Source organism: Stenella coeruleoalba (genome assembly GCF_951394435.1).
Source record: "Stenella coeruleoalba genome assembly, chromosome: 4".
Lineage (NCBI taxonomy): Eukaryota > Metazoa > Chordata > Mammalia > Artiodactyla > Delphinidae > Stenella > Stenella coeruleoalba.
Genome location: NC_137149.1, coordinates 51,600,515 through 51,619,273, shown reverse-complemented (window position 1 = coordinate 51,619,273; position 18,759 = coordinate 51,600,515). Strand labels below are relative to the sequence as shown.

Genomic DNA, 18,759 nt, shown 5'->3' with positions numbered 1-18,759 from the left:
ACCGCAAGGAAGAGTAGCCCCCACTCGCCCCAACTAGAGAAAGCCTGTGTGCAGCAAATCATATGTTGAAGGCTTTCATATTTTTGCCTCCAGGCTTTGTCTCTCAAATAAGCACCAGATTATGTATATCCAACTGTCCACTGGACATCTCCAGTTGAAGAGGTCTAACAGGCATCCTAAACCGCCACAGCCAAAACACAGATCTGGATCCTTTCTCTCTCAACAGCCCCATCACCACCACCTGCATCTTACCCATCTCAGAAGATGGTGCTGCCCAGACCGAGACCTAGGAGTCATCTTTGGTTCCTCTCTTTCTGTCACAGCCCCGTCCCCTTTCCCCACCTGATTCATCAGTGCCCCTCTACCCATCTCTGATGACACCACCCTAACCACCATCATCTCACACACTCCCTCCACAAGCCTCCTAACTGATCTCACTGATCCTCCCCCACTCCCCCCTGGACAGAACGGCTTTTTTTTTTTTTTTTTTTGTGGTACGTGGGCCTCTCACTGTTGTGGCCTCTCCCATTGTGGAGCACAGGCTCCGGACACGCAGGCTCACGGGCCCAGCCGCTCCGTGGCATGTGGGATCATCCGGACAGGGGCACGAACCCGTGTCCCCTGCATCGGCAGGCGGACTCGCAACCACTGCGCCACCAGGGAAGCCCAGAACAGCTTTTTTTTTAATGTAAATGAGACAGTGTGACTTCCTGTTTCAACCTTCCAATGGCCTTCCATCACTCCTAGAATAAAAGCTAAATTCCTTTTCCATAACTCCTGCTTCTAACCTCCTCCATCTCTCACCACCTCCACCCTCGCTCACTTCACTCCAGTCACACTGGCTCATTCCTGTTTCTTCAACACCAATGTGTCCCTTTCAGTCCCACCTTATGACCTTTCCACCTGTTGTTCCCTTGGCCCAAAAACTTTCTGAGTCTTCACCTGGTGACCTTTGTATCACCCCAATGTCAGCCAAGTCACCTCAAAGGGGCCTTTCCCAGCCACACAATCTAAAGAAGACCCAGTATCCTTACACGCCACTTTCATGCCATCACTCAGATTTACTACGTACATAGCATTTCTCACTACTATCTTATTCATTTCTTTGCTTATATATTGTTTGTCTCCCCACTAGAATAAAAGTCTTATGAGGGCAGGAGGTTCATTTTGTTCATTAAAGCCTCCCAGCATCTCCAACAGTGCCTGGCATAGAGAAAGATCTGGAAAACACTTGCCCAATGAATAAATGGGTTACTTATTTATTACGGCCTCTACATGACTTGTAGTGAGGAGAATGGATAAGCAAACTGTAGTACGTTCACACAAGAGAATACTATTCAGCAATGAAAAAGAATAACTCCTGATAATGCACAACAACATGGTTGGATGTCAAATACATTACGCTGAGCATGTACTATATGATTCTGCTCATAAGAAAGGCCAAGAACAGACAAAATTCATCTACGGTGTTAGAAGAGAGAACAGTGGTTAGTAATTTCTAGGATGGGGACTGACCAGAAGGACATGAGGAAACTTTCTGTAGGTTTGAAGCTACTTTGATTGGCATATAAGATACACAAATTTTTATAATACATTTGTCGAAACCCACAAAATTGTGCACTTCAGATTTGTACATTTCCCTGTGTGGAAACTTTTCCTCCAATTGAAAACAAACAAGTGAAACCTACTTTTGTAAATAGAATGGCCAACTTCCTAGTATCAGTCAATTCAGAATGAAATATCACTTTGGTTTAGCTCCAGTTCAGAGACTATTTTGGAATCCTAGGCTTTAGCCTATCATTTTAGAATCATTTTAGAATATCTACCTGAGCTTCTTTAAGCTTCTTTGTGTCGGTGTGATGGGAGGAAACAGTTTGGCTCTATTTTTTACCATAAAAAATGACAGTAATATTCAGTGTGCATCTGGCTGAGGAACAGGTTCCTGTTGGTTTTGATTTTTTTGCTTTGTTTCTTTGTGTGCAAAGTAGACTTGGCCTTATATCTTTGCTCCTGGGGTGTTTTTTCAGGTAAGCAACAAGGGATGCCAAAGATATGCTAATCAGTCCAGACTTCTAAGTGTCACTCCTAAGTATAAAAACCTAAAGGAAGTGATCATCTTGAAAGCGTCCATCAGTTTGGACCAAAGAAATGAGTTTGCTTTAGCCAACAATAACCACATTTTATCCTTGTCAGGATAAAATCCTTTATCGTTTATCCCAAGTTCTTCCATTGGTTACCCCCTCACCACCACCACGGTAGTGGGAAATACCTCCCACCCAGTAGCCAGCTTCATAGACAGGCAACGAGAAGCTCAGGGGAGTTGGTGGCTGCTGTGAGTTACACCAAACAGGGTTCCTGGTTTGGTTCGTTGTCTGGTCCAGGAAGAGTATGCTGAGTGGAGTTGACATAAATTTTCCAACAAGGACTGCACCCTGAAAGAAAAAGTCCTCAGTCTAACATCCTCATCCTGATTGGTGAGCAATCCTTACTACTGATTTCCCTGTGCACAACCTCAAGTTCCAAGCTACAAAGCACTTCCTCATCTTACACTCAGTTAAAAAGAACCTGCCCTTTACAACTTCTGCTAAAAGATGAACCCTCTCCGACACACAGAGGCAGGTAGCCGGGTGTACATGTGTTGGGTTGGCATGATTTTCATAGGCGACAACCTTATGTGCCTTCCGACTCAACTCAGGAAAGCTTTTCCCGGGGTGGGCTGGCCTGGAGTGGAGAAGAAGTATCTGTCTGAGAAGCCACACCAGGACACCCAGCCCTGCAGCCTCCACGGGGCAGCACGCTGGCCCTGGTGACAGAAACTGCTGCTCCAAAGCCAGGGTGGCTCTTTCTCAACAAGGCCCACCCAGGAGCCACTCGGCAGGGAAATGAGTGGGAGTTGACCCCAGTCTGTTGAGAAGAACAAGGAGAGGACAGGAAGGGATTCTAGACCGGTCTCACTCCAAGCCTACAAGTAGCTCAAGAGTTGTGAAACTCAACCTTTTAAGGGAAGGCTGGAGCAGGATATAAACAGAGAAGATGCAACATTTCCCTGAAGGAAGTTCATTTTCCCTGAAGGAAGCTCTTCCGATGAGTCTGATGAGGTTCAGTAAACTTTGGGTGTCCTCTGTGTCTCCAGAGCATCTAGCTCTTGCCTGAATAGGAAAAATTCCAAAGGCGAAGAGAGATAAGCCAATAATAAGAGAATAAACAAGAGAACAAGCTCTACTTCTTCTTTTTCCCTCCATTATGTAAACCACCAGCTCAGGAGGCAAGGCCATGATCACGGGCATGTGGACTTTTTTTTTTTTTTCCAAAAGTTTGTACATTTTGATGGGTTTTTTGTTTGTTTTACTGTGGCTTCTGCACTTCAAATCAGCACTTGCAGGTAATGGGGTTTTTGAATAGTATCACCGAGTATGAAAAGTTTTCCCAAGAAACCACAAAAGATTGTTCATTTTTTTCTTTCTTTTTTTGTCAACATTTTGCTGCACTCAAGTCAGTGTAAGTCCTAGCAAAAAGACGGTAGTTAGGACACAACTGTTGCTGTAGATGACGTGACACTGGTTGAATTTGTGCTGACATTTGTGTAACTCCCCTCGCTGTTTGTGTTTGCCTCATTAGGGGGCACTTGGCTGGAGTTGGCTCGAAGGATTGCTCCCGCCGCACTGCAATGTGGCCGTGGCCCCGGTTCTGGGGTGTAGGTAAAGGTAAGGCTGGTGGAATAAATGATTCCATCATTACGGACCAAAGTTACTGGAACCTGGACTGGCTGCCGGACCCATCTCCAACCTTCTCGGAATGCAGAAATGTCTGGGGCATACAGAGCATACTCTCTCCACATCTGTACATAGTTTCAGCTTCTACATCCCCAAACCACACTCGTACATTTGGAGTGAAATGCTGTCCTGAAGTTCAAGATTGCTACATCCTCACTGCCATTCAACTGAAGACTTTCTACAACAAGCACCGGTGTGACTGGGGCAAGGACAGGGCCCATCCCCTCGTAAAATGTATACTCTGCCTTACCCGCACTAATGATTGTCCAGGAGGCACCATCATTTATCATCTCTTTATTTGGTTCTTTTGGGCATGGAGTGGCCTGAAACCGAATTATTCTTTCTTGAGAAAGGCACAGTACCTTCTTTCTGTATCCTTAAGGTAAAATGCACATTTATGGAGCTGTGACACAGGATCACCTGCGTCCAGTAATGCGGTTTGCTTATCAACTTTCCTAATTATCAACCTTGGGAGTGCCACGCCAGTAACTGAACACACAAGTGTGACTGTTTGTCCATAATGGATGTATCCATCGTGGACTGTGAATTCTTCTCCTTCTGATTCATCATCATCTAAGAGATGAATGTAAAATGCTGCCCACTGCTGAGAACTGGCATGGAAATTACCTCCTTCTACATGCAAGCATCTGGTACTAACTGTCTGGGATCGAAGTCGATTAAACAGAGCCACCTTTGTTCCTGAGGCAATGCATAAGTCAGCATTTTTTAATGACTGCTTCTTTTTGGAAGGTTTGGAGGTGACTTTTATCTGTTTGCTGAGGAACACACCAATGTCATCACTACTGCCATAGAACATCTTCACAGACAGCATGAAGTGCTTTCTCTTGTCTGAGTCGGATATATACAATGTTTTGGCCGTGCAATAGTTCTTTCCTTCCCAGTTTAGCTGCTGCATTTCTTGGTCACTATTTCCTATTCTAATAAATGCACAGGGTTGAGACTCTTGTTCAGAACAACCATCGCGTTCCATTTGTTCTTTTTTTCCTTCCATCCACTGCCCATAAGATACACACAAGGAGGAGGGCAAAAAAACCTTTTTTCATTTCCATATGACTTCTGTGCAACTTTTGCATGAAGAATAAGTAGTACTGTTTGATCCCCTTGCTCTTTTAAATAATTTCACATAGCTTCCCTAGTAAATCATTTAGGTGAAACCACTCACCAAATTTTCTTTTAATCCACGCCATGGTACTTCAAAAACATGTTAAGGTAAGCCACACTTCGATGCACCTGAAAACACCTCAGCCAGTGTATCTGTATCATTCTCCTTTCCTTTTGAGATCATAATGGTTCTGAAGAACTATAATGCTTCCATTTCAATGAGAGTTTCATAATTTCAATGACCTGTCACAGCAGGTGCCATTTCCACCCATGTGGACTTTCGAGTCAGCCAGAGCTGAGCCCAAATGTGCCCCTTGCTGGCTGCATGAACTTGGACACTCTCTTAACCTCTCTGATCCTCAGTTTCTTCATCTATAAAATGCGAATGACACTAGCATCTTCTCTCAGGGTTTATTGTAAAGAATTAAGGGCCAGCAAATCACTTAGCACAGTGCCTTGCACATAAAAAGGGCTCCATAAATGTTATGCCTTGACTCAGTAAATATTTTAGTAAGTAGCTCCCGTAGTGCTGGTGATTAAGGTAAATAAGTGATTTCATTAACTAGAAGCAAATGGCTCTTCCTGAATTACCTACCCTGGAATCCATCTCTCCAGCTTTGCTGGCATGTAGCCATGTGTATAGTGATTTGGGGGATCTTGCTTATTCATAAAGGGACCTTCTCAGTAGACAGTGTTTTGAGAAGCCTCGAGTTGTGAGGTATGGAGGGGGTGGAAAAGGATATGATTATCTTAAATTATTCAGCGGGCTAATCTGCGGGTTAGGGATTAAATTTAATCTGTGACCTCCCAAAAAGAGGAATTAAATCCAACGGGAGAAAACTGCAGGGAACAGGTTTCTGGGACTTTTTGTTTTGTTTTGTTTTCCTGATCCAGCCAGAGTTTATGGATCTTCTCTTGTGTATCAAGCACTGTTCTGGGTACCAGGGACACAAGTGGTGAACACAGTCCCTACCCTGATGGAGACTGCATCTTAATAGGAGACGGATAACAAGCAAGGAAACAAGTAAATAAACAAGACAAATTTAGATACTCATAAGTACTGTGAATAACATAAAAACGGAGTGATAAGATGGAGGATTATTGGTGACAGGGGATAAATTTCTTTCTTTTTAATTGAGATATAACTGACATTAACATTATAGTAGGGGCTTCCCTGGTGGTGCATTTGTTAAGAATCCTCCTGCCAATGCAGGGGACATGCATTCGAACCTTGGTCCAGGAAGATCCCACATGCCGCAGAGCAACTGAGCCCGTGCACCACAACTCCTGAGCCTGCGCTCTAGAGCCTGCAAGCCACAACTACTGAGCCCGCGCGCCACAACTACTGAAGCCCGCATGCCTAGAGCCCATGCTCCGCAACAAGAGAAGCCCCCGCTCACCACAACTAGAGGAAGCCTGCGAGCAGCAACAAAGACCCAATGCAGCCAAAAATAAATAAATAAATAAACATTATATTAGTTTCAGGTGTATGACTTAATGATTCAATATTTGTATGTACTGCAAATTATCACCACAATAAGTTTAGTTAACATCCATCACCACACACAGTTACAAAAAAATTTTTTTGGGGGGACGACAAATTTTAAGATCTACTCTCTTAGCAACTTTCAAATATGCAATACAGTGTTATTAACTATAGTCACCATGCTGTACATTACATCCCCCTGACATTTATTTTATAACTGGAAGTTTCTACCCTTTAAGCCCCTTCACCCATTTCACCTACTCCCCACCCCACACCTCTGGAACCACCAATCTAGTCTCTGTATCTATGAGCTTGTTTTTTTGTTTGCTTGCTTGTTTGTTTTGGTTTTCTGTTTCTTAGATTCCACATATAAGTAAGATTATACAGTATTTGTCTTTCTCTGTCTGATTTATTTTACTTAGCATAATGCCCTCAAGTTCCAGCCATGTTGTTTCAAATGGGATGATTTCCTTTTTTCTTTATGGCAGAAAACTATTCCACATTATATATACCACGTTTTCTTTATCCATTCATCCATCATTGGGCACTTAGGTTGCTTCTGGCTACTGTAAATCGCGCTGCAATGAACGTGGGGATGCCTATATCTTTTTGAGTTCGTGTTTTCATTTTCCCTAGATAAATATTAAAGAACAGATTTCTGCTCAAAGTAAGGAAGGACCTTTTGTCTCCAGGAGCTTCCCAAAGCAAAAGGGGTTGTCTCTAGAAGTAATGAGCTCCCTGTTGCTGGAGGTGACCAACCCTAGGCTGGATGAGCCATTGGCATGAGTCTTTAAGTCCTATGTCTGTGTAGCGTTTTACGGGTTCATAGGCACAAGATCAAGGGAGTTTATTGTGAGAACAATGGAGGTTTTTGTCCTTATGCCCTTTTTGCAGATGAAGAAAATGAGGCTCACAGAGGATGCATCCCTCACCCAATGTCACACAGTTGGGAGGTGGCACCACCAGGGTTGGCCCTCTGGTCTTTCAGCTCTAACTCCAGTGCTCAAGCCACTCAAGCAAGCCTCAGTGATGACCAGTATCCACCCATTCCAGCTCATCGCTGGAGGCGCTTTTTAAAAATACAGATTCCTGAACATCACCCCAGACCTACCGGGCCCCAAACTTCACAGATGGTTTTTATAATCAGCAAATTCAGGGTAAAGTTACCTCTGGGTTGGGCGAGAGGGAGGTCTGACTGGGGAGGTCCCCATTGACACTGTAAGCAGCCAGGTTTGGGATCCACTAGATGGCCTGTGTGTAGGGCCTTTTCAACTCGAAAATTATCTGACCTAAAGCAGATGGAATTTGGGGGCAATTTCTGAAGATCCACTGAGATCTGCTATTGGTAACTAGATCCAGTTCCACTGGGTTTACTATTCCCAGTTGTTCTCACAGAGCCCACCAGCCCTTTCCCTGGACAGATTCAAAGGTGCCAATCCTTCAACCAGTCCTGGTGAAGCCAGCCTCTCTCAGCATTTCCAGGGCCATCAGCTTCCTGGCTGCTGGAGCATCTGAGGGGACCCTCCCAAGTCCTGCTGTCGGCCCCGTGTCAAGAAGAACAGCTGCCTGCAGCAGGGGACTCAGTCCGTGTGAACGTGCTACAAATCAGTCTTTAGGTAGAAATGCTTTAATCAGCTGTTATCCCATTTGACTGAAATGATGGCTGGTTTCACAGCACAGACTGACATGCAGCTGTTCCTACGGGCCACTGTCTTCCTGGCTTTGGGTGGTGTTGCCTAAGCCTAGGGTAGCACATGCAAAGCAGGAAGCAAAGCCCAGGCACTGCTCCATCCGGAATAGTGACTGGGCAGGTCTAGAAGAAGCCAAGGACTCCCTGGCCCCAGTCAGCCTGACCTGATTACTGTTTACAAGAACAAAACCAGGAGGTTTGCATAGAAATGAGAGTGCCCATAATCCAGGTGTGGGGAAATCCACCCACAGTCCTCCAAGCTTTACAAGGTACCTCAAGGTTCAGAATACTTAGGGACATGGTATGTTCTTACCATTGCTGAAGCCAGCAGTCTCCAAACTGGGGGTGAACGCACCCCATGGTTCACATGACTGTTAAGGGACATATTGGACCTTCTATTTCTATTTAATTTTATGTTGATCTTAAGATTTCTATTGCACAGTTGTCATAATACTAGATAATGCAACTGAGTTCTTCTTCCATGCCAGGCAATGTTCTAAGAGCTTACACATATAGTTATTATTATTTGTACTTTATAAGCACAGACAGGTCAGCTGATCCCTCCAACGTCACACAGCTGAGAAGTGGCAGAGCTGGGATTTGAACACCACAGTCTGGCTACAGAGTTTACATTTATAACTACTACATGATTCTGTCTCATATATAAATACAATTTACAAATTTTAAACAAACTTATATGCGGGTTGCATGCTCAAGTTTTTGTTTCGTTTTTAACTGAAGAAGGTATTCAATCAAAAAAAAAAACCTTTGGAGCACATGTTGATGAATTCAGATAAAAAATTAAGCTATTTCCATGGGAGCTTCTGGGGCAGGAGGAATAGTTGTCAGGCTTGTTAAAGTCTTAGGGTACCACCATGAGTTCAAAAGCTACTGGAGGGACTTCCCTGGTGGCACAGTGGTTAAGAATCCACCTGCCAATGCAGGGGACTCGGGTTCGAGCCCTAGTCCAGGAAGGTCCCACATGCCGCGGAGCAACTAAGCCCATGCGCCACAACTACTGAGCCTGTGCTCTAGAGCCCACGAGCCACAACTACTGAAGCCCTCCAGCCTAGAGCCCGTGCTCCGCAGCAGGAGAAGCCACCGCAGTGAGAAGCCCTCGCATCGCAATGAAGAGTAGCCCCTGCTCGCGGCAACTAGAGAAAGCCCGCGCGTAGCAATGAAGACCCAACGCAGCCATAAATAAATAAATAAATAAATAAATAAATAAATAAATAAATAAATAAATAAATAAATAAAAAGCTACTGGAAATGAGTCTTCCAAAGACCAATCATTGTATACCATCTTCACAACTTTTATCATGTCTTTCAGTACTTTTGTCTAATTTCATATTTTTCTTTAAATCTGCTTCTTTTTTTAAAACTTAATGAATTTTCAAAATAAACACTGTATTACCACTGCAAATGGAAAAGCAGCATCTCTTGGAGAGATGCCACCATCTCATTATAAAGTATTAGAAAAATTCTACTCGAAAGGTCTTGTTTTTAGGAAAATAATAACAGCTAATTTTTTTTTAATAGGAAGCAATGTTCTTGAAGTCCAGAAAAAAAGTTCAGGCCGAAAATACTGATTTGAGAATTAGCCACACATTTAACAAGAAGCCTCTTGAATGTACACTTTGTCTTCAGAGTGGAAATAATTAGACAAGAGATGACAAAATTGCAAATGCTTTCATGTGTCTCATAAGACAAAATGCTTACTTTTGAGGTAATTTTGACTCTTTTAATATTTTAAATTTTACCCCCAATGAAATAGAATTACATTGAGGAGGATATATATAATTATTAAATTTAGCAAAAATTACTTCTTTGGTATACTTATTTAATCAAACCTAATTGGAATCATTTGTTACTAGAAGGACATGTAATAATTAGATAAGATGAATGAGTGTTCTCTTTTTATCCCTTAAGTCCATGATGTATTAATAAACTTAACTAGAATGGTGATCAAGAAGGATGATGTGTCTAATAACAGCTAATATTTTATAGCGCCAAGTACTTTATAGTGCTAGGTACTGTTCCAAGTGTTGGAAATATATTGCTTTTACGATAGCCCTACTAGGCAGGCAGTAATATTATCCCCATTTTACAAATGAGGGTCAGGGACTTTTCAGCAATTTCTGCAAGTTGACACAACGGTTGAGGCCGAGGTGGGATCTGAACCCAGGCAGCCCCACAGCAGGCTCAGGGTTGTTGCCCATTATATACACAGTGATGTTGCCTATAGCACTTCCTGCACCAAGGGAGAGAGCTGGAAGGGAATGCCCTCCTACCCTCAACCTGGTTAGGGACCTGCCGCTGGGCCTCCGTGGACTGCCCGGCTCCCTGTGGCCAAGTCAGATAAGTCGCTGCACTTTCCACCTCCAGTGGTGGGTCCAAAGTGGGAGTGCACGCCCCTCTATCACCAGGACCTGACATGAACTTGCAATGAGAACACTGGCCTGGGCTTCCCTGGTGGCGCAGTGGTTGAGAGTCCGCCTGCTGATGCAGGGCACGCGGCCCTGGTCCGGGAAGATCCCACATGCCGCGGAGCGGCTGGGCCCGTGAGCCATGGCCGCTGAGCCTGCGCATCCGGAGCCTGTGCTCCACAACGGGAGAGGCCACAACGGTGAGAGGCCCGCGTACCGCAGAAAAACAAAAAACAAAAAACAAAAAAACATGATTACAGGCCCATCCCAGGCTGATGGTGCTGTCCTGATTTTTGCTGCTGGTGTTGGTGAATTTGAAGCAGGTATTTCCAAGAACGGGCAGATCTGTGAGCATCCCTTCTGGCCTACACTCTGGGTGTGAAACAACTAATTGTTGCAGTTAACAAAATGGATTCCACTGACCCACCCTACAGCCAGAAGAGATACGAGGAAACTGTTAAGGAAGTCAGCATCTACATTAAGAAAATTGGCTACAACCCCGACACAGTAGCATTTGTGCCAGTTACTGGCTGGAATGGTGAAAACATGCTGGAGCCAAGTGCTAACATGCCGTGTGGTTCAAGGGATGGAGAGCCACCCGTAAGGATGGCAACGCCAGTGGAAGCACGCTGCTTGAAGCTCTGGATTGCATCCTGCCACCAACTCGCCCAACTGACAAGCCCTTGCATTTGCCCCTCCAGGATGTCTACAAAATTGGTGGCATTGCCACTGTCCCTGTGGGTCGAGTGGAGACTGGTGTTCTCAAACCTGGCATGGTGGTCACCTTTGCTCCAGTCAACGTGACAACTGAAGTGAAGTCTGTTGAAATGCACCATGAAGCTTTGAGTGAAGCCCTTCTTGGGGACAATGTGGGCTTCCATGTCAAGAACGTGTCTGTCAAAGATGTTCGTCGTGGCCATGCGGGTGGTGACAGCAAAAATGACCCACCGATGGAAGCAGCTGGCTTCACAGCTCAGGTGATTATCTTGAACCACCCAGGCCAAATCAGTGCTGGCTATGCACCTGTGCTGGATTGTCACACAGCTCACATTGCTTGCAAGTTTGCTGAGCTGAAGAAGATGGATCGTCATTCTGGGAAGAAGCTGGAAGATGGCCCCAAATTCTTGAAATCTGGTGATGTTGTCATTGTTGATATGGTTCCTGGCAAACCCATTTTTGTTGAGAGCTTCTCTGACTATCCTCCTCTGGGCCGTTTTGCTGTTTGTGACATGAGACAGATGGTTGCTGTGGGTGTCATCAAAGCAGTGGACAAGAAGGCAGCTGGAGCTGGCAAGGTCACCAAGTCTGCCCAGAAAGCTCAGAAGGCTCAATGAATATTATCCCCGATACCTGCCACCCCCGTCTTAATCAGTGGTGGAAAAAGGGTCTCAGAACTGTTTGTCTCAATTGGCCATTTAAGTTTAATAGTAAAAGCCTGGTAAATGATAACAATGCATCGTAAAATCTTCAGAAGGAAAGGAGAATGTTTTGTGGACCGTTTGTTTTGTGTGTGGCCGTTTTAAGTTATTAGTTTTTAAAATCAGTACTTTTTTTTTTTTGCGGTACGCGGGCCTCTCACTGCTGTGGCCTCTGCCGTTGTGGAGCACAGGCTCCGGACGCGCAGGCCCAGCGGCCATGGCTCACGGGCCCAGCCGCTCCGCGGCATGTGGGATCTTCCCGGACCGGGGCACGAACCCGCGTCCCCTGCATCGGCAGACGGACTCCCAACCACTGCGCCACCAGGGAAGCCCCAAATCAGTACTTTTTAATGGAAACAACTTGACCAAAAATCTGTCACAGAATTTGAGACCCATTAAGAAAGTTTAATGAGAAAAAAAAAAGTAATGAATGAGCTGTGTTGTTGCACACTGGATATCCTGATGTATCTCTTGCTATTAAAAAAAACACTTAAAAATGCTAGATAAAAAATTTTTTAATATATTTTAAAATGCATGACTGAGATGGAAAGAAAGTAAGGGAGATACCCAAAAGCCAAAGATGAGATGGGAGCCAGATTCCAAATGAGTCAGCAAGAGCTGGAACCAGAGGCATCTCCTGCTCCTCTGTGACCCAGAATAAGAGTTTTAACTGGTGTCATGAGGGAGAGGAGGCATGATGTAGGGACTTAGCAAGGTGAAGTTCAGATTGGTGACCACTGCACAAAGCTGTTTCCCAGCCTCTCAGTAAAAAGATAATCTATCTATCTCTCTCTCTCCCTATATATATATCTCTTCTGCTAAGCAAGAGAAGTAATACACTTATCTGTCACAAGCTTGACATGGATAAACCAGAGTTTATCCATGTTTTTACAGAACAATTTATACTACTTCTGTAGTGTAAAAAAAAAAAAAAAGAGTTGTCTTGCAAAGCAAAAGTCAGTTTTTTCAGAGAGAACCCAGACTTCACAGAGTTCCAAGAAAATTCCATCAAATATCAAAAATCACAAAATACACCAAAAACCAAGGTGAAAAGAAGAGCAACAACACAGCTGAAGAGGAAGCGAGTTAGAAGATAAATCTGAGGACAGAACATAGATAAAAATGGAAAATACCAGAGATTATAAAGCCTGGAGGATGGGCTGATAAGGTTGAAAACATATTGAATTGGAGTTCCCTAAAGAAAGAATTAGAGAGAACAAGGAGACATGATGTTGGAACAGATGACACCTGAGACTTTTCTAGAAAAAAAAAAAATTTCTGAAATAGATAAATGAAAAGAAAGAAGTATACAGGGCTTCCCTGGTGGCGCAGTGGTTGAGAGTCCGTCTGCCGATGCAGGGGACGCGGGTTCGTGCCCCGGTCCAGGAAGATCCCACATGCCGCGGAGCGGCTGAGCCCGTGAGCCATGGCCGCTGAGCCTGCGCATCCGGAGCCTGTGCTCCGAAACGGGAGAGGCCACAACCGCGAGAGGCCCGCGAACCGCAAAAAAAAAAAAAGAAGAAGTATACAGTAACAAAATGAGAGAACACCAAAAACAAAGTCCTAAAAGCAGCCAGAGAGAAAAAGCAGATTATCTTTTATGTAGCCAGAAGATAATTAAACAACATTTTCAAAATTCTAAGAGATAATAACTGCCAATCTAGAATTATATATACAACAAAGTTACCTTTCAATGATGATGAAAGAGATTTTCAGATTAAAAAAAAATAAACTCTTACAGATTTTGCCATGAGACCCTCACTAAAAGAACTTCTAGATTGTACCTCATATGCAAAAGTGAATGATGACCAAAAAATAAATGAAAAAGTAAACTGGTTGGGTAAGGGAAGGGACAACTGATTGCCATGAATGGCCCCCTACAAATTTCCTTATGTCTTATTCCTTTCTTATCTCTCCCTAATAGTGACTTTGACTGAGTGCTGCCCTAAGTCTGAGACCCTGTGCTAAGATCTTGATACACATCATCTTACTAAGCTTTAAACAACCTGATGAGGAAAAGACTAGTGTTCCCATTTTACACACAAGGAAATGGGGACTTATTCTGCCTGAGGTCAGAGAATGTTTGGCTAATGTATAACTAATCCAGAGGGACAATCGAGGCATGTAATCTTGGGCTGAAGTTGTAACCTAGTCCCAGTTCACTTGGAATCAAATGCAGTAAGATTTAATCTCAAAATACAAAGAAAACCGTTTATTTAAAAATTCTTATGAGGGGAGGAACTAAGGAAAATAGCAGAGGATCAAGGAAAGTAAACACAGGATAACAGACATGGCTTTCATTTCTGAATATAATGGAGTAGATTGTTGCAGACCAACCTTCCCATAAAGAACTATAAAAGCCAATAAAATACCAAAAAAAAAAAAGTCTACTTGAGGCTTTGGAAAGATATTGAGGCACTAGGACTTAATGGGTAAAACATCTGGGGAAAAAAAGCAGCTGAAGAATGATGAGTTGACATCCTACAGTCTTTTTTCCCTCAGTGTATTTACCAATTCTAGTTACAGGGCAGGTGACAAAGAATCCCGGTGACCCCAGTCAGAGGACTTCTGTTAAGAGGTAAAGAAAGCAGGAAATCTTTTGGCCATCTGTGGGGCTAGAGAGATAAAATGAGAAGCTTAGGGGCCAGGACCCCAGTGAGGAAGGAGAAGAATACTGAGTTCCAACACTACCAGTTTTCCCAGAAAGCATCCACTACCTTCTGAAGCTGTCTGGGCAGGAGGCTAGGAAGACAAATAGAAAGGCTTGGGAACTAAAAGCAGGGTTTTGGCAGTCTCACAGTGGCCAGGATGCAAGTATAAGAGTTCAAGCCCTACTAAAAGAAAGGATCTCTGCTTAATACCCCAGATTCATAGTTGGAACCCCTGGAGAGATCTACCCTAAAAGGGGGAAATAGAGATAGACAGAGGTTTGCCAAAACTGCAACCCAGACTAAAGTTGGTTCAGTCTCTTTCTTAAGATGAGCAGTCCCCACTCTCCCTGACCAGCTAAGGAAAGGATAACTCCCTCTGAAGGAAAAAAACATCACTTACAGTCTCAAGAGATAAAAAAAAGATAATTTCTCAGATAATCAGAACCTATAAAAAAGAATCAAGTCAAAATGCTAGGACTGAAAAATACAGTAAGTGAAAATTGGAAATTCAATAGATGGGCTTAAGAGCAGATTTAGACCCAGAAAGGACAGATTAGTGAGCTGTAAGACAATAGAAAATACCCAGACTAAAGACAAAGAGAAAAAAGGATGGAAAGTACAGAAAAGAGTGTAAGGGGCAAATGGCACACAGTGAAAAGGGATAATATACGCAAACTAAGGATATGGAAAGAGAGAAAAGGGCATTATTTAAAGATAATAGACAAGAATTTCCTGAAACTGATGAAATATAATTCAGATTCAAGAAGTTCACTGAATTCAATCATGATGTAAACAAAGAAAACCACATTGAAGTATATCATAGTCAAACTGCTGAAAACCAGAAATATAAAGAAAAGCTTAAAAGTAGAAACTTCCATGGAATCACACTAAGACTGAGAGGTGATTTTCAACAGAGACAATAAAATTCAGAAGACAAGGTGCTGAAAGAAAATAACTGCCCACCTAGGATCGTCAACTCCATGAAATTATCCTTCAAAATGAAAGGTCAAAGGACAAGCAAAACGGAGAGAATTCCTAGCCGTCAGAATTGCACTCAAAGAAATACTGAAGGGAGTTCTTCCGACAGAAGGAAAATTATTCCCAATAGAAATACAGAAATACAGAAGAAAAGAGAAAACCCAGAGAAAGGGTAAATGAAAATGAATATTGGACTTCCCTGGTGGTGCAGTGGTTAAGAATCCACCTGCCAATGCAGGGGACAGCAGTTTGAGCCCTGGTCCGGGAAGATCCCACATGCCGCAGAGCAACTAAGCCCGTGAACCACAACTACTGAGCCTGTGCTCTAGAGCCCGCAAGCCACCACTACTGAGCCCACATGCCACACTACTGAAGCCTGTGCACCTAGAGCCCGTGCTCTGCAACAGGAGAAGCCGCCGAAATGAGAAGCCCGCGCACCACAAAGAAGAGTAGCCCCTGCTCGTCTCAACTAGAGAAAGCCCGCACGCAGCAACAAAGACCCAACGCAGCCATAAATAAATAAATAAATAAATCTATTAAAAAAAGAAAATCAATATTGACTTGCAAACAGTAATAAAAATGCACATGCCGGCGAAGATCACCTTCCTCCCCACAGATACACCAGAAATACATCTACACATGGAACAACTCCTACAGAACACCTACTGAACGCTGGCAGAAGACCTCAGACCTCCAAAAAGGCAAGAAACCCCCCACGTACCTGGGTAGGGCGAAAGAAAAAAGAATAAACAGAGACCAAAGAATAGGGACGGGACCTACACCAGTGGGAGGGAGCTGTGAAGGAGGAATGGTTTCCACACACTAGGAAGCTCCTTCGCGGGGGGAGACTGCGGGTGGCAGAGGGGGAAAGCTTCGGGGCCGCGGAGGAGAGCACAGCAACAGGGGTGCGGAGGGCAAAGCGGGGAGATTCCCGCACAGAGGATCAGGGCCGACCGGCACTCACCAGCCCGAGAGGCTTGTCTGCTCACTCGCCGGGGCGGGCGGGGCTGGGAGCTGAGGCTCGGGCCTCGGTTGGAGCGCCGGGAGAGGACTGGGGTTGGCGGCGTGAACACAGCCCCCCGGGAGTTAGTGCCCCACGGCTAGTCGGGAGGGAGTCCGGGGAAAAGTCTGGATCTGCCGAAGAGGCAAGAGACTTTTTCTTACCTCTTTGTTTCCTGGTGCGTGAGGAGAGGGGTTTAAGAACGCTGCTTAAAGGAGCTCCAGAGACGGGCGTGAACCGCGGCTAAAAGCGCGGACCCCAGAGACTGGCGGGAGACGCTAGGGCTGCTGCTGCCGCCACCAAGAAGCCTGTGTGTGAGCACAGGTCACTCTCCACAACCCCCTTCCGGGGAGCCTGTGCAGCCCGCCACTGCCGGGGTCCCGGGATCCAGGGATAACTCCCCCGGGAGAACGCACGGCGCGCCTCAGGCTGCTGCAACGTCACGGCGGCCTCTGCCGCCGCAGGCCCGCCCCGCACTCCGTGCCCCTCCCTCCCCCCGGCCTAGTGAGCCAGAGACCCCGACTCAGCGGCTCCTTTAACCCCGTCCTGTCTGAGCGAAGAACAGACGCCCTCCGGTGACCTACACGCAGAGGCGGGGCCAAATCCAAAGCCGAGCCCCTGGGAGCTGTGAGAACAAAGAAGAGAAAGGGAAATCTCTCCCAGCAGCCTCAGAAGCAGCGGATTAAAGCTCCACAATCAACTTGATGTACGCTGCGTCTGTGGAATACATGAATAGACAACCAATCATCCCAAATTGAGGAGGTGGACTTTGAGAGCAAGATTTATTATTTTTTCCCCTTTTCCCCTTTTTGTGAGTGTGTATGTGTATGCTTCTGTGTGAGACTTTGTCTGTATAGCTTTGCTTCCACCATTTGTCCTAGGGTTCTATCCGTCCGTTTTTTAAATTTTTTTTCTCTTGATTATTTTTTTATTTTAATAACTTTATTATAATTTATCTTACTTTATTTTATTTTACTTTATCTCCTTGCTTTTTTTCCTTCCATCCCTCATTCCTTCCTTCCTCCCTCCCTCCCTCCTTTCTTTCTCTCTTTCTTTCTTTCTTTCTTTCTAGTTCTACTAATTCTTTCTTTCTACTTTTTCTCCCTTTTATTCTGAGCCGTGTGGATGAAAGGCTCTTGGTGCAGCAGCCAGGAGTCAGTGCTGTGTCTCTGAGGAGTGAGAGCCAGCTTCAGGAAACTGGTCCACAAGAGACCTCCCAGCTCCACATAATATCAAACGGTGAAAATCTCCCAGAGATCTCCATCTCAACACCAGCACCCAGCTTCACTCAACGACCAGCAAGCTACAGTGCTGGACATCCTATGCCAAACAACTAGCAAGACAGGAACACAACCCCAGCCATTAGCAGAGAGGCTGCCTAAAATCATAATAAGTCCACAGACACCCCAAAAAACACACCACCAGATGTGGACCTGCCCATCAGAAAGACAAGATCCAGCCTCATACACCAGAACACAGGCACTAGTCCCCTCCACCAGGAAGCCTACACAACCCACTGAACCAACCTTAGCCACTGGGGACAGACACCAGAAACAATGGGAACTATGAACCTGCAGCCTGCAAAAAGGAGACCCCAAACACAGTAAGATAAGAAAAATGAGAAGACAGAAAAACACACAGCAGATGAAGGAGCAAGATAAAAACCCACCAGACCTAACAAATGATGAGGAAATAGGCAGTCTACCTGAAAAAGAATTCAGAATAATGATAGTAAAGATGATCCAAAATCTTGGAAATAGAATAGACAAAATGCAAGAAACATTTAACAAGGACCTAGAAGAACTAAAGATGAAACAAACAACGATGAACAACACAATAAAAGAAATTAAAAATACTCTAGATGGGATCAATAGCAGAATAACTGAGGCAGAAGAACAGATAAATGACCTGGAAGATAAAATAGTGGAAATAACTACTGCAGAGTAGAAAAAAGAAAAAGGAATGAAAAGAACTGAGGACAGTCTCAGAGACCTCTGGGACAACATCAAACGCACCAACATTCGAATTATAGGGGTTCCAGAAGAAGAAGAGAAAAAGAAAGGGACTGAGAAAATATTTGAAGAGATTATAGTTGAAAACTTCCCTAATATGGGAAAGGAAATAGTTAATCAAGTCCAGGAAGCACAGACAGTCCCATACAGGATATATCCAAGGAGAAATATGCCAAGACACATATTAATCAAACTGTCAAAAA

General features: G+C 44.4%; 1 protein-coding gene and 2 pseudogenes across 4 annotated transcripts in view; 1 reads left to right on the top strand and 2 right to left on the bottom strand.

Moving 5' to 3' along the window:
- SLC34A2 (solute carrier family 34 member 2) overlaps positions 1-16,959 on the bottom strand; it is a 158,506-nt gene extending 141,547 nt beyond the window's left edge. Inside the window, exon 1 of one of the 2 annotated variants that reach the window (XM_079919656.1) lies at positions 16,709-16,959. The gene's annotated coding sequence lies outside the window, so the exon portion shown is untranslated. The remainder of the gene's footprint in view (positions 1-16,708) is intronic. The other variant, XM_079919654.1, reaches the window with a different exon arrangement.
- Positions 3,339-4,981, bottom strand: LOC307185812 (recombining binding protein suppressor of hairless-like; annotated as a pseudogene). The gene has a single exon. The product of its transcript is annotated as a recombining binding protein suppressor of hairless-like (transcript).
- Positions 10,748-11,908, top strand: LOC307185571 (elongation factor 1-alpha 1-like; annotated as a pseudogene). The gene has a single exon. The product of its transcript is annotated as an elongation factor 1-alpha 1-like (transcript).
- Positions 16,960-18,759: the final 1,800 nt, after the last annotated feature.